An 11895-nucleotide genomic window follows, 5' to 3' on the forward strand; every position below is an offset into this window, starting at 1 on the left:
AGGAGGTAGTCACTTTCTCGAAAAAAGTGATAAGGTTGGTCTGATATGACTTGTTCTTGCGAAACCAATGCTGAGTCTTAGAAATCACAGTTCTCTGTTCCAGCTGCTCAAGAACCAACTGTTTGATGATTGAGTTGAATAATAAATTCCACCAGGTCGGGGCCATGACCGAAAGTACCCTGGCCCTGGTTGAGGCCAGATGAACCTGCCATGGGCTGGGAACCGCCAACTGAGTAGTACCCAGACAGTGCAAGGCCCTGCAGGGGGCAAAAGGCAATAGGTGGTCCTTCAAATTGTAAGGCCAAGAGGACTCCTCCATATTAGAGGTGCCTTTCCCCAGAGGTCCCAGCCAGCATCTGCCTTGCAGCTCCTCTCTGTAACTGCACCAAGACTAGAGAGGTCAAGAAACTGGCCCAGGTACGGCCATGCACAGCCAAACCTCGCAATTGCACTTCTCATGGGCTGATGCCACCCCTTCCAGGGAAAACCAGGAGACTGCAGCAAAGAGCATGTTGGGAAATATTGGAAAATAAAACTCTGGGCCATTCATTCTCCGCACGCACACATGGACATGGCCAATATTAACAAGGCAATGTTGGAAATAAATCAGGCCTGCTTATTTTAGAGTTTTCATAGGGCAAACTTCAATAAACTCAGAGACATGATGAGTGTCATACCATGGACGAGAATGCTGGAAAGGAAGGGAGCATGTGAAGGGTGGGTGTTACTCAAACAAGAGCTATTGCAAGCTCAATCCATGACTATCCCAGAAAGACGAAAACACTGCAGGAGCTCTAAGAAGCCTATTTGGATGAACAGAGAACTTCAAGAGGAACTAAGAAAGAAAAGGGAAATGTTCAGGAAATGGAGGGAAGGACAGAGCTCTAAAGAAGAGTACCTACAGGTTACTAGGCACTGTAGATCAATTATCAGAAAGGCCAAAGCTGAGAGTGAGCAAAGATTGGCCAGGGAAGCCCATTGTAACAGGAAAATATTTTTCAGTTATGTGAGGAGCAAACGTAAAGTAAAGGAGGCAATAGGCCCACTGTTGGGTGCAGATGGACAAACTCTAAAAGAGGATGCTGAGAAAGCAGAAAGGCTCAGTGCCTATTTTACATCTGTTTTTTCCCACAGTTCAAAGGGTTTAGGCACATCTAGAGATGGCAGTAGCCAATGGATAGTGTCTGGGTGGCAGGTTGACATGGACAGAGAGGTTGTCGAGAGGCATTTACCTGCACTTGATGAGTTCAAATCCCCTGGTCTGGATGAAATGCACCCGAGAGTGCTCAAAGAACTTTCCGGAGAACTTGCACAGCCCTTGTCCATCATCTTCGGAACCTCTTTAAGGACTGGAGATGTCCCGGAGGACTGGAAGAGAGCAAACGTTATTCCAATCTTCAAAAAAGGGAGGAAGGATGACCCGGGAAACTACAGACCAGTGAGTCTGACCTCTGTGGTGGGGAAGATAATGGAGCAGATATTAAAGGGAGCGATCTGCAAACATCTGGAGGACAATTTGGTGATCCAAGGAAGTCAGCATGGATTTGTCTCCAACAGGTCCTGTCAGACCAACCTGGTTTCCTTTTTTGACCAAGTAACAGGTTTGCTGGTTCGTGGAAATTCGGTTGATGTCGTTTACTTGGATTTTAGTAAAGCTTTTGATAAGGTTCCCCATGATGTTCTGATGGATCAATTGAAGGACTGCAATCTGGATTTTCAGATAGTTAGGTGGATAGGGAACTGGTTAGAGAACCGCACTCAAAGAGTTGTCAATGGTGTTTCATCAGATTGGAGGGAGGTGAGTAGCGGGGTACCTCAGGGCTCGGTGCTTGGCCCGGTACTTTTTAACATATTTCTTAATGATCTAGATCAGTGGTCCCCAACCTTTCTGAGGTTGGGGACCGGCAGGGCATTGGGGAGCGGCCCGCGGCCCGCGCGGGCCACGCCCACGCATCGGCCGCGCCCACGAGCCGCGCCCGTGCATCGGGCCACACCCGCATCGAGCTGCGCCCACATATCGGGCCGCGGCCGCGGGCCGCACCCCCGCATCGGGCCGCGCCCCCGCATCGGGCCGCGCCCACATGGGCGCGGCCCGGCCCCGATTCCTTCTCCCCGCCCTCCCGCAGTAAGAAGCTTCCCGGGCTGCAAGCTTGCAGCCTGGGAAGTTTTTTTACTGCGGGGTGGGGGGGCGGGGAGAGGGAGCTGCGGCCCGGCACCAGGCCGCGGCTTGCAGGTTGGGGACCACTGATCTAGATGAGGGGGTGGAGGGACTACTCATCAAGTTTGCAGATGACACCAAATTGGGAGGACTGGCAAATACTCCAGAAGATAGAGACAGAGTTCAATGAGATCTGAACACAATGGAAAAATGGGCAAATGAGAACAAGATGCAATTTAATAAAGATAAGTGTAAAGTTCTGCATCTGGGTCAGAAAAATGAAAAGCATGCCTACTGGATGGGGGATACACTTCTAGGTAACACTGTGTGTGAACGAGACCTTGGGGTACTTGTGGATTGCAAACTAAACATGAGCAGGCAGTGTGATGCAGCGGTAAAAAAGGCGAATGCCATTTTGGGCTGTATCAACAGAGGCATCACATCAAAATCACAAGATGTCATAGTCCCATTGTATACGGCACTGGTCAGACCACACCTGGAGTACTGTGTGCAGTTCTGGAGGCCTCACATCAAGAAGGACATAGATAAATTTGAAAGGATACAGAGGAGAGCGACGAAGATGATCTGGGGCCAAGGGACCAAGCCCTATGAAGATAGGTTGAGGGACTTGGGAATGTTCAGCTTGGAGAAAAGGAGGTTGAGAGGGGACATGATAGCCTTCTTTAAGTATTTGAAAGGTTGTCACTTGGAGGAGGGCAGGATGCTGTTTCCGTTGGCTGCAGAGGAGAGGACACGCAGTAATGGGTTTAAACTTCAAGTACAACGATATCAGGAAAAAAATTTTTCACAGTCAGAGTAGTTCAGCAGTGGAATAGGCTGCCTAAGGAGGTGGTGAGCTCCCCCTCACTGACAGTCTTCAAGCAAAGGTTGGATACACACTTTTCTTGGATGCTTTAAGATGCTTAGGGCTGATCCTGCGTTGAACAGGGGGTTGGACTAGATGGCCTGTATTGCCCCTTCCAACTCTATGATTCTATGATTCTATGATTCAGTTCTGCCATGGATGGGTTCAAAGGCTCCCCTCTCACCCGAGGCAGGCTGCAAGGCTCCCCTCCCTCTGTCTCTTGGTCGCCAAATGGCTTCTGGCTACAACGCAGGTCATTCTGGGCACTGCTTATAGCCAAGGAAGGGCCTCCTTCAAGGCAGCCGGGGGGGGGGGGGGGGGGGGAGGGGAGCAGAGAGACCCAAAAGGGCCCATCTGGCTGCAGCTGCAGACAAGGGCAGACTCCCACAGTGGCACATTTGTGAATAACACCTTCTGGGGCAGGGAGGAGCTCTTGGGAGGCAGGCCTCATAGCCTCTTGGAAGCCAGCCAGAATGCAAGTCCATCCGGTGGCTGCAGCTCTTCCTTCCTTCCTTCCTTCCTTCCTTCCTTCCTTCCTTCCTTCCTTCCTTCCTTCCTTCCTTCCTTCCTTCCTTCCTTCCTTCCTTCCTTCCTTCCTTCCTTCCTTCTATAAACTTTTTCCTCCTTTAACCTAAAACATAGCGTGTGCACATCAGTGACTTAACTGCCCTGCTAACCCTTCCTTCCTTCCTACCTTCCTTCCTTGAATCCACCAGTCCTTCCTGAAAATCCTCTGTCCAGCTTGCTGTAATCAGACCCCAAGGTCAAAGGTGGGGCATGGAGGGCTTGGCCTGGCACTCTCTGGCTGGGGCGGAGCCTGTGGGACTCAAGGGACCTCCAGATCTGCTCTCTTCCACTTTGGGTTGCCAGCTGTGGGTTGGGAAAAACCTAGAGACTTTGGGTGTGGAGCCAGGAGTGGGGGGGGGGGAGGTTTGAGGCGGGGAGAACAATGCAAAGCACCCCTTTTCTCTAGAACTAATCTCTGTCACCTGGAGACAAGTTATAATTCGAGGGACTTCCCAGGTCCCACCAGGAGGCTGGCCTCCCCACAAGTTCTTCAGCATTCTCCTATGGAGGGCTTGGCTGAAGCACGAGGTGGCGATGAGGGAAGGGCAGGCAGGGGGCAGCCGTGGGATGGGGCAAGGGCCCATGCCTGCCTCCCCACACTCCCTCCCGGCACGTGGCACTCAGGCAGGAGCATTCATCTGAACGCTTAGTTTTAATTAACCTTTGGGCATTGTGCTCCAGCAGCTTTGTGAGGTTAATGATTTTGCTGACCTGCCGCCTGGCCTGCCTGGCCGATATATACTGTGCAGCACTGCCTGCCCTGCCAGACACCATGTGTGCCCCAGGAACCTCAGCAGTCCTTCGCCAGACAGCCCCAGTGTGCTGGCATGGGGGGGGGACACACAACACCACTGCAAGGGAGGGATTTGGGGTGCACTAAAAAGCAACAACTGCAGGGGTTGAACCAGGGGTGTCAACTACAGGGACCTCCCTCATGGCTCCTCTGATCCAGGCTCTGTGCAGCCTCAGTGGGGTGTGAACAGACCGTCTGGAGGGGATCCTTGAGTGCCTCCCCCCTCCACTCATGACGTCCTTTCCACAGGAGAACCAAAACAGGACCAGGAAAGGCACAAGTCAGTCAGTGCTGCAACCAGCCCTGTGTGCCCCCCACCCGCCCCCCCAGACTTCCTGTTTGATGCCTGAGGAAGAGCAGAGTCCAGAATAAAATGCACCAGACATCACAAATTCCTTTTTTCCAGGAGGCCAAAGATGAACCAACGTCTTCACTGCCTGTGGAATGACCCAGGAGACTGGAGGAACCAGAAGGCCCAGAAGCTGTGTCTACCAGGTCTTCCCAGGGAGGGTATCTCAGCAGACATCAGTTAAGGCAGGTGAGATTTGCTCAGTCTTGGCAAGGGTATTTTTTCCTTTTAAAAAAGAGGTCAGTAGTCATATTTAAGGTTTCTCTGATTCCTATCAATTCCCCTGTCCTTCTGCAGACCCCTCTGGCTGCTCCTGTGGGTCTTCCCTCTCTGTCTCTGGCTACGGGGCACAGGCCAGCATGTGAGGTTCAGGACTTGGGAGAGCCCCCCGAAAAGGTGCTGACAGTGAATACCACTAAACAATGCCCCAAAATAAGCCATGACCTCGGTTATTTCAGCTGGCACCAGATTGCAATCAGGTAAGGAGACAAAAATCATTTAATCAAACCCTAGAGTGGGAAGGGATCATCCAGGCCATCTAGTCCCACCCCCTGCTCAATGCAGGATCAGCCTCAAGCATCCAGGAGAAGGATCTGTCCAGCCGCTGCTTGAAGACGGCCAGTGAGGGGGAGCTCCCCACCTCCTTAGGCAGCCCCTTCCACTGCTGAACTAGACTCCTAGAATCCTAGAGTGGGAAGGGGCCATGCAGGCCATCTAGTCCCACCACCTGCTCAGTGCAGGATCAGCCTCCAGCATCCAGGAGAAGGATCTGTCCAGCCGCTGCTTGAAGACGGCCAGTGAGGGGGAGCTCCCCACCTCCTTAGGCAGCCCCTTCCACTGCTGAACTAGACTCCTAGAATCCTAGAGTGGGAAGGGGCCATGCAGGCCATCTAGTCCCACCCCCTGCTCAATGCAGGATCAGCCTCAAGCATCCAGGAGAAGGATCTGTCCAGCCGCTGCTTGAAGACGGCCAGTGAGGGGGAGCTCCCCACCTCCTTAGGCAGCCCCGTCCACTGCTGAACTAGACTCCTAGAATCCTAGAGTGGGAAGGGGCCATGCAGGCCATCTAGTCCCACCCCCTGCTCAATGCAGGATCAGCCTCCAGCATCCAGGAGAAGGATCTGTCCAGCCGCTGCTTGAAGACGGCCAGTGAGGGGGAGCTCCCCACCTCCTTAGGCAGCCCCTTCCACTGCTGAACTAGACTCCTAGAGTGGGAAGGGGCCATCCAGGCCATCTAGTCCCACCCCCTGCTCAATGCAGGATCAGCTTTAAGCATCCAGGATAAGGATCTGTCCAGCCGCTGCTTGAAGACAGCCAGTGAGGGGGAGCTCCCCATCTCCTGAGGCAGCCTATCCCACTGTTGAACTAGACTCCTGGAATCCTATATTGGGAAGGGGCCATGCAGGCCCACCCCCTGCTCAGTGCAGGATCAGCCAAAAGCATCCAGGAGAAGGATCTGTACAGTTGCTGCTTGAAGACAGCCAGTGAGGGGGAGCTCCCCACCTCCCTAGGCAGCCCATTCCATGGCTGAACTAGACTCCTAGAATGCTAGAGTGGGAAGGGGCCATGTAGGCCATCTAGTCCCACCCCCTGCTCAATGCAGGATCAGCCTCAAGCATCCAGGAGAAGTCTCTGTCCAGCCACTGCTTGAAGACGGCCAGTGAGGGGGAGCTCCCCACCTCCTTAGGCAGCCCATTCCACTGCTGAACTAGACTCCTAGAATCCCAGAGTGGGAATGGGCCATGCAGGCCATCTAGTCCCACCCCCTGCTCAGTGCAGGATCAGCCTCAAGCATCCAGGAGAAGGATCTGTCCAGCCGCTGCTTGAGGACGGCCAGTGAGGGGGAGCTCCCCACCTCCTTAGACAGCCCCTTCCACTGCTGAACTAGACTCCTAGAATCCTAGAGTGGGAAGGGGCCATGCAGGCCATCCAGTCCCTCCCCCTGCTCAGTGCAGGGTCAGCCTCAAGCATCCAGGAGAAGGATCTGTCCAGCCGCTGCTTGAGGACGGCCAGTGAGGGGGAGCTCCCCACCTCCTGAGGCAGCCCATCCCACTGCTGAACTAGACTCCTAGAGTCCTAGAGTGGGAAGGGGCCATGCAGGCCATCTAGTCCCACCCCCTGCTCAGTGTAGGATCAGCCAAAAGCATCCAGGAGAAGGATCTGTCCAGTCGCTGCTTGGAGACGGCCAGTGAGGGGGAGCCACACAGGCCATCTGTCCAGGACCTGTCCAGCTGCTGTTTGAAGACCTGTGATTCATTGATTACATTTTTATTGTCTGGACACATGGTAAAGAAGCCCTGGATACTTTTCACCAGGCATACAATGACTTTCACCCCACTATCAACCTGACAATGAACCAATCTACGCAAGAAATACATTTTCTGGACACTGTTGTAAGAATAAACAATGGATGCCTAGGGACCACCTTATACCGGAAGCCTACTGACCGGCAAATGTACCTGCATGCCTCCAGCTACCATCCTGAAGATACCAAACAATCCATTGTATACAGCCAGGCCCTACATTATAACTGCATCTACTCCAATCCCACAGACAGAGATTCCCATCTAAATGATCTACAACAAACCTTTTTGGAACTAAAATACCCAGCCAGTGAGGTCAAGGAGCAGATTAACAAAGGCAGAAGGATACCAAGAGAAAACCTGTTAGAAGACACACCCAAAAGAGAAAACAACAGAACACCACTAGTGGTTACTGTACATATAGCTCTCAGCTCAAGACAGTACAACGCATCATCAGTGACTTACAACCCCTCCTGGATAATGACAGTTCTCTTTCCCAAGCACTGGGGGGGGGATTAAACCTTTTCTTTCACACAGACAGCTCCCCAATCTCAAACAACTCCTCATTGGGATAGGGATTTGAGTGTCATGCATAGTGCAGTGGGTTGGACTAGATGACCCATGAAGTCCCTTCCAACTCTATGATTCTATGATTCTATGATTTGCTCTGCAGGTATGAATCTGCTGAGGGCCCCGGGGCCCTCAACCAGGGCCAGGGCCTTTTCGCTCCTGGCCCCTGCCTGGTGGAATCAGCTCCCAAAAGAGCTGCAGGCCCTGATGGAGCTCTCTTGGTTCCGCAGGGCCTGCAAGATGGAGCTTGCACCAGGCGTTTGGTTGAGGCTGGGTGTTGCTGGTACCGGGGACTGACAGCAGGTCTTCCCTCCACATCCCCTCTGGTTCCAGGATTAGGCATTAGACCTGCCTGGAGCCACTGAGTGATCTACCCCTGATTCTTTTTCCATCACCAGTCATTGCCCATGTCCCATACTGGTTTCTAACTGCTTGACACGTTGGTGGTTAAAAATAGAAAATTTCTCCCCCATTTTGACTCTATTTTATTTATTTATTTAATGTTTTAATTTATATGCTGCCGTTCTTTGCATGGAGTTGCGGCGGTTCATGTGAATAAAACATTAAAGCACAGTAAAACCCATAAAACATCCCTTCCCACAAATGGCAGTAGGTGATAAAATATCACCCCTTCTTATGTCTCCAATCCCCCTGCCTCCTCGTTCAGTTACCAGCTCTCCGTAGGGCCTGTATGACAGAGCTCTTTTGCCAGGTGTATTGTTGAGGCCAGGCTGTGGTCCCAGAGTAACCATCAGGGGATCCCCTAGAACCAATGAGATCAGGACTCTCACTCCTAATGAAAGAGCTCTGGACTGCATGCTGGACCGGGGAGGAGATGGGGGGTTAATTTTTAATGAATTTCCATCTTTTATGTCTGGGGATTTTAAGGGTTACTCCTCTCCAAGAAGATGATGGACCATTTACAAGCACCCTTTGAGTGTGACCTGTCAACCAGTTCTTCATCCACCTAAAGTAATAGGATCCATATGGATAACCAAACAGCCCAATTAGGGTTCTTTTGCCCAGCCCCAATTAATCACACTGAGAGAAAAACCTTTTTAATATTTCTACTGCAAACTTAAATGGACTCCGGGGAATGGTAGAGGACAGGAAGGCCTGGAGGATCATTGTCCATGGGGTCGCGATGACTTGGACACGACTTCGCAACTAACAACAACAACAACAACAACTGCAGAAGAAATATAGACCCAGGCAAGTTCCTAAATCTGCTCAGAGAACAATAGGATTACATAGTGTTAAATACACTAGGCAGGAAAAGATGATGCCTTGCAGGATGAGCCAATAGCCTGGGGTCTCTACCCCCCAACTCCACCTCCCAAGAACACCCTACAGTCCTTTTGTCAGCCTTCCAGGAACTGCTGACAGGTCCAAAAAGCTGCTCACATGCTTCCCTCCCCAACCTTCAATTGTTTACATCAACAGTCATGACTTGTGACACCCTCTTCTTCCATTTCTCTAGCCTTGATAAGGACCTATAATCTATAATATAAACTCTGCTTTTGTGAGAGAGCTTATCAAAAACTACATTCCAGAGAGGAACAGGCAGTTTTCTCTGCCTGGTAACAACCAAAGGAACCAGGACAGGACAGGATGTAGAATGATAGCCCATCCCAAATAACTACATGACCAATCAGAAGGTTGCCATCATTTTCTTTACCACCTGGCCATCAATACAGCCCCAATCCCATTTGCCATTTTAGCCACTGAGTCACATTAGAATCATAGAATCATAGAATTGGAAGGGGCCATACAGGCCATCTAGTCCAACCCCCTGCTCTACGCAGGATCAGCCCAAAGCATCCTAAAGCATCCAGGAAAAGTGTGCATCCAACCTTTGCTTGAAGACTGCCAGTGAGGGGGAGTTCACCACCTCCTTAGGCAGCCTATTCCACTGCTGAACTACTCTTACTGTGAAATTTTTTTTTCCTGATATCTAGCCTATATCGTTGTACTTGAAGTTTAAACCCATTACTGCGTGTCCTCTCCTCTGCAGCCAACAGAAACAGCATCCTGCCCTCCTCCAAGTGACAACCTTTAAAATACTTAAAGAGGGCTATCATGTCCCCTCTCAACCTCCTTTTCTCCAGGCTGAACATTCTCAAGTCCCTCAACCTATCTTCATAGGGCTTGGTCCCTTGGCCCCAGATCATCTTCGTTGCTCTCCTCTGTACCCTTTCAATTTTATCTACGTCCTTCTTGAAGTGAGGCCTCCAGAACTGCACACAGTACTCCAAGTGGGTCTGACCAGTGCCGTATACAATGGGACTATGACATCTTGTGATTTTGATGTGATGCCCCTGTTGATACAGCCCAAAATGGCACTTGCCTTTTTTACCGCTGCATCACACTGCCTGCTCATGTTTAGTTTACAATCCACAAGTACCCCAAGGTCTCGTTCACACACAGTGTTACCTAGAAGCGTATCCCCCATCCAGTAGGCATGTTTTTCATTTTTCTGACCCAGATGCAGAACTTTATCTTTATTAAATTGCATCTTGTTCTCATTTGCCCATTTTTCCATTGTGTTCAGATCTCGTTGAACTCTGTCTCTATCTTCCAGAGTATTTGCCAGTCCTCCCAGTTTGGTGTCATCTGCAAACTTGATGAGTAGTCCCTCCACCCCCTCATCTAGATCATTAAGAAATATGTTAAAAAGTACCGAGCCGAGCACCGAGCCCTGAGGTACCCCGCTACTCACCTCTCTCCAGTCTGATAAAACACCATTGACAACAACTCTTTGAGTGCGGTTCTCTAACCAATTCCTTATCCACTTAACTATCTGTAAATCCAGATTGCAGTCCTTCAACTTATCCATCAGAACATCATGGGGAACCTTGTCAAAAGCTTTACTAAAATCCAAGTAAATGACATCAACCAAATTTCCCCGATCCAGCAAACCTGTCACTTGGTCAAAAAAGGAAACCAGGTTGGTCTGACATGACCTGTTGGAGACAAATCCATGCTGACTTCCTTGGATCACCAAATTGTCCTCCAGATTTTTCCAGATCGCTCCCTTTAATATCTGCTCCATTATCTTCCCCACAACCGAGGTCAGACTCACTGGTCTGTAGTTTCCCGGGTCATCCTTCCTCCCTTTTTTGAAGATCAGAATAACGTTTGCTCTCTTCCAGTCCTCCAGGACATCTCCAGTCCTTAAAGAGGTCCCGAAGATGATGGACAAGGGCTGTACAAGTTCTCTCGAAAGTTCTTTGAGCACTCTCGGGTGCATTTCATCCGGCCCAGGGGATTTGAACTCATCCAGTGCAGCTAAATGCTTCTCGACAACCTCTCTGTCCATGTCAACCTGCCACCCAGACACTATCCTTTGGCTACTGCCATCTCTAGATGTGCCTAAACCCTTTGACCTGTGGGAAAAAACAGATGTAAAATAGGCACTAAGCCTTTCTGCTTTCTCTGCATCTTCCGTTAGAGTTTGTTCATCCGCATCCAACCATGGGCCTATTGCCTCCTTTACTTTACGTTTGCTCCTCACATAACTGAAAAATCTTTTCTTGTTACAATGGGCTTCTCTGGCCAATCTTAGCTCACTCTCAGCTTTGGCCTTTCTGAGTCATGTTCAATGAGTCATGTTCAATGTATGGTCTACTAAGAACCCTAGATCCTTTTCACATTTACAAGTGTCACTTGTACAAGACAAGTCTCACCTATCCTATAGTGAAGAATTTGGTTTTCCTACCTAAATGCAGAACTTTACATTTTTTTACTGTTAAAATTCATTTTAGCATGTTGTGTAATAAATAGCTGTTATATTAGTTAAGTGCAACCAAGCAGAACATGTTTTTCTTTGTTGTTTTTCCACCACAGGCACTCTGCACACGCTGCGCCTACTGGCCAAACCAGGCACTCGGCTAACTTTCAGGATATTAGGATTCTACCACAAAATCTATCCTATTCATATCCTTCAGTTTGTTCACATGTTTCCATTTCTGACCCAGTGTTCTCCCCAGGACTGCAGTCAGTGTACAATAAAAGAGCACACACAATGAAATGGTGCCCATCATGCAAGAAGCCTTGTGATTCAGCCGGATGACAAGAATGAGAAACCGGCTGCCCAGGGTCTGGGCTGGGGGAGAGTGGAGGCACCAGAGGGGCTCCTGCAGGAGCTGATGGGGCCGGCTTTGCAAAGGTCAGCTGTGGAGGCCGGGGAGCTTCCTGCCTGACGCTCAGGCCCTGCATCAGCTACGCTGGAAAGAGGCCTGCAGTGCATACTAAGCTGGCATGGCATGCAGGGCAGAATGACGGCCTCAT

The sequence above is a fragment of the Paroedura picta genome, chromosome 10 (genome assembly GCF_049243985.1).
Source record: "Paroedura picta isolate Pp20150507F chromosome 10, Ppicta_v3.0, whole genome shotgun sequence".
In the NCBI taxonomy this organism is placed as follows: domain Eukaryota; kingdom Metazoa; phylum Chordata; class Lepidosauria; order Squamata; family Gekkonidae; genus Paroedura; species Paroedura picta.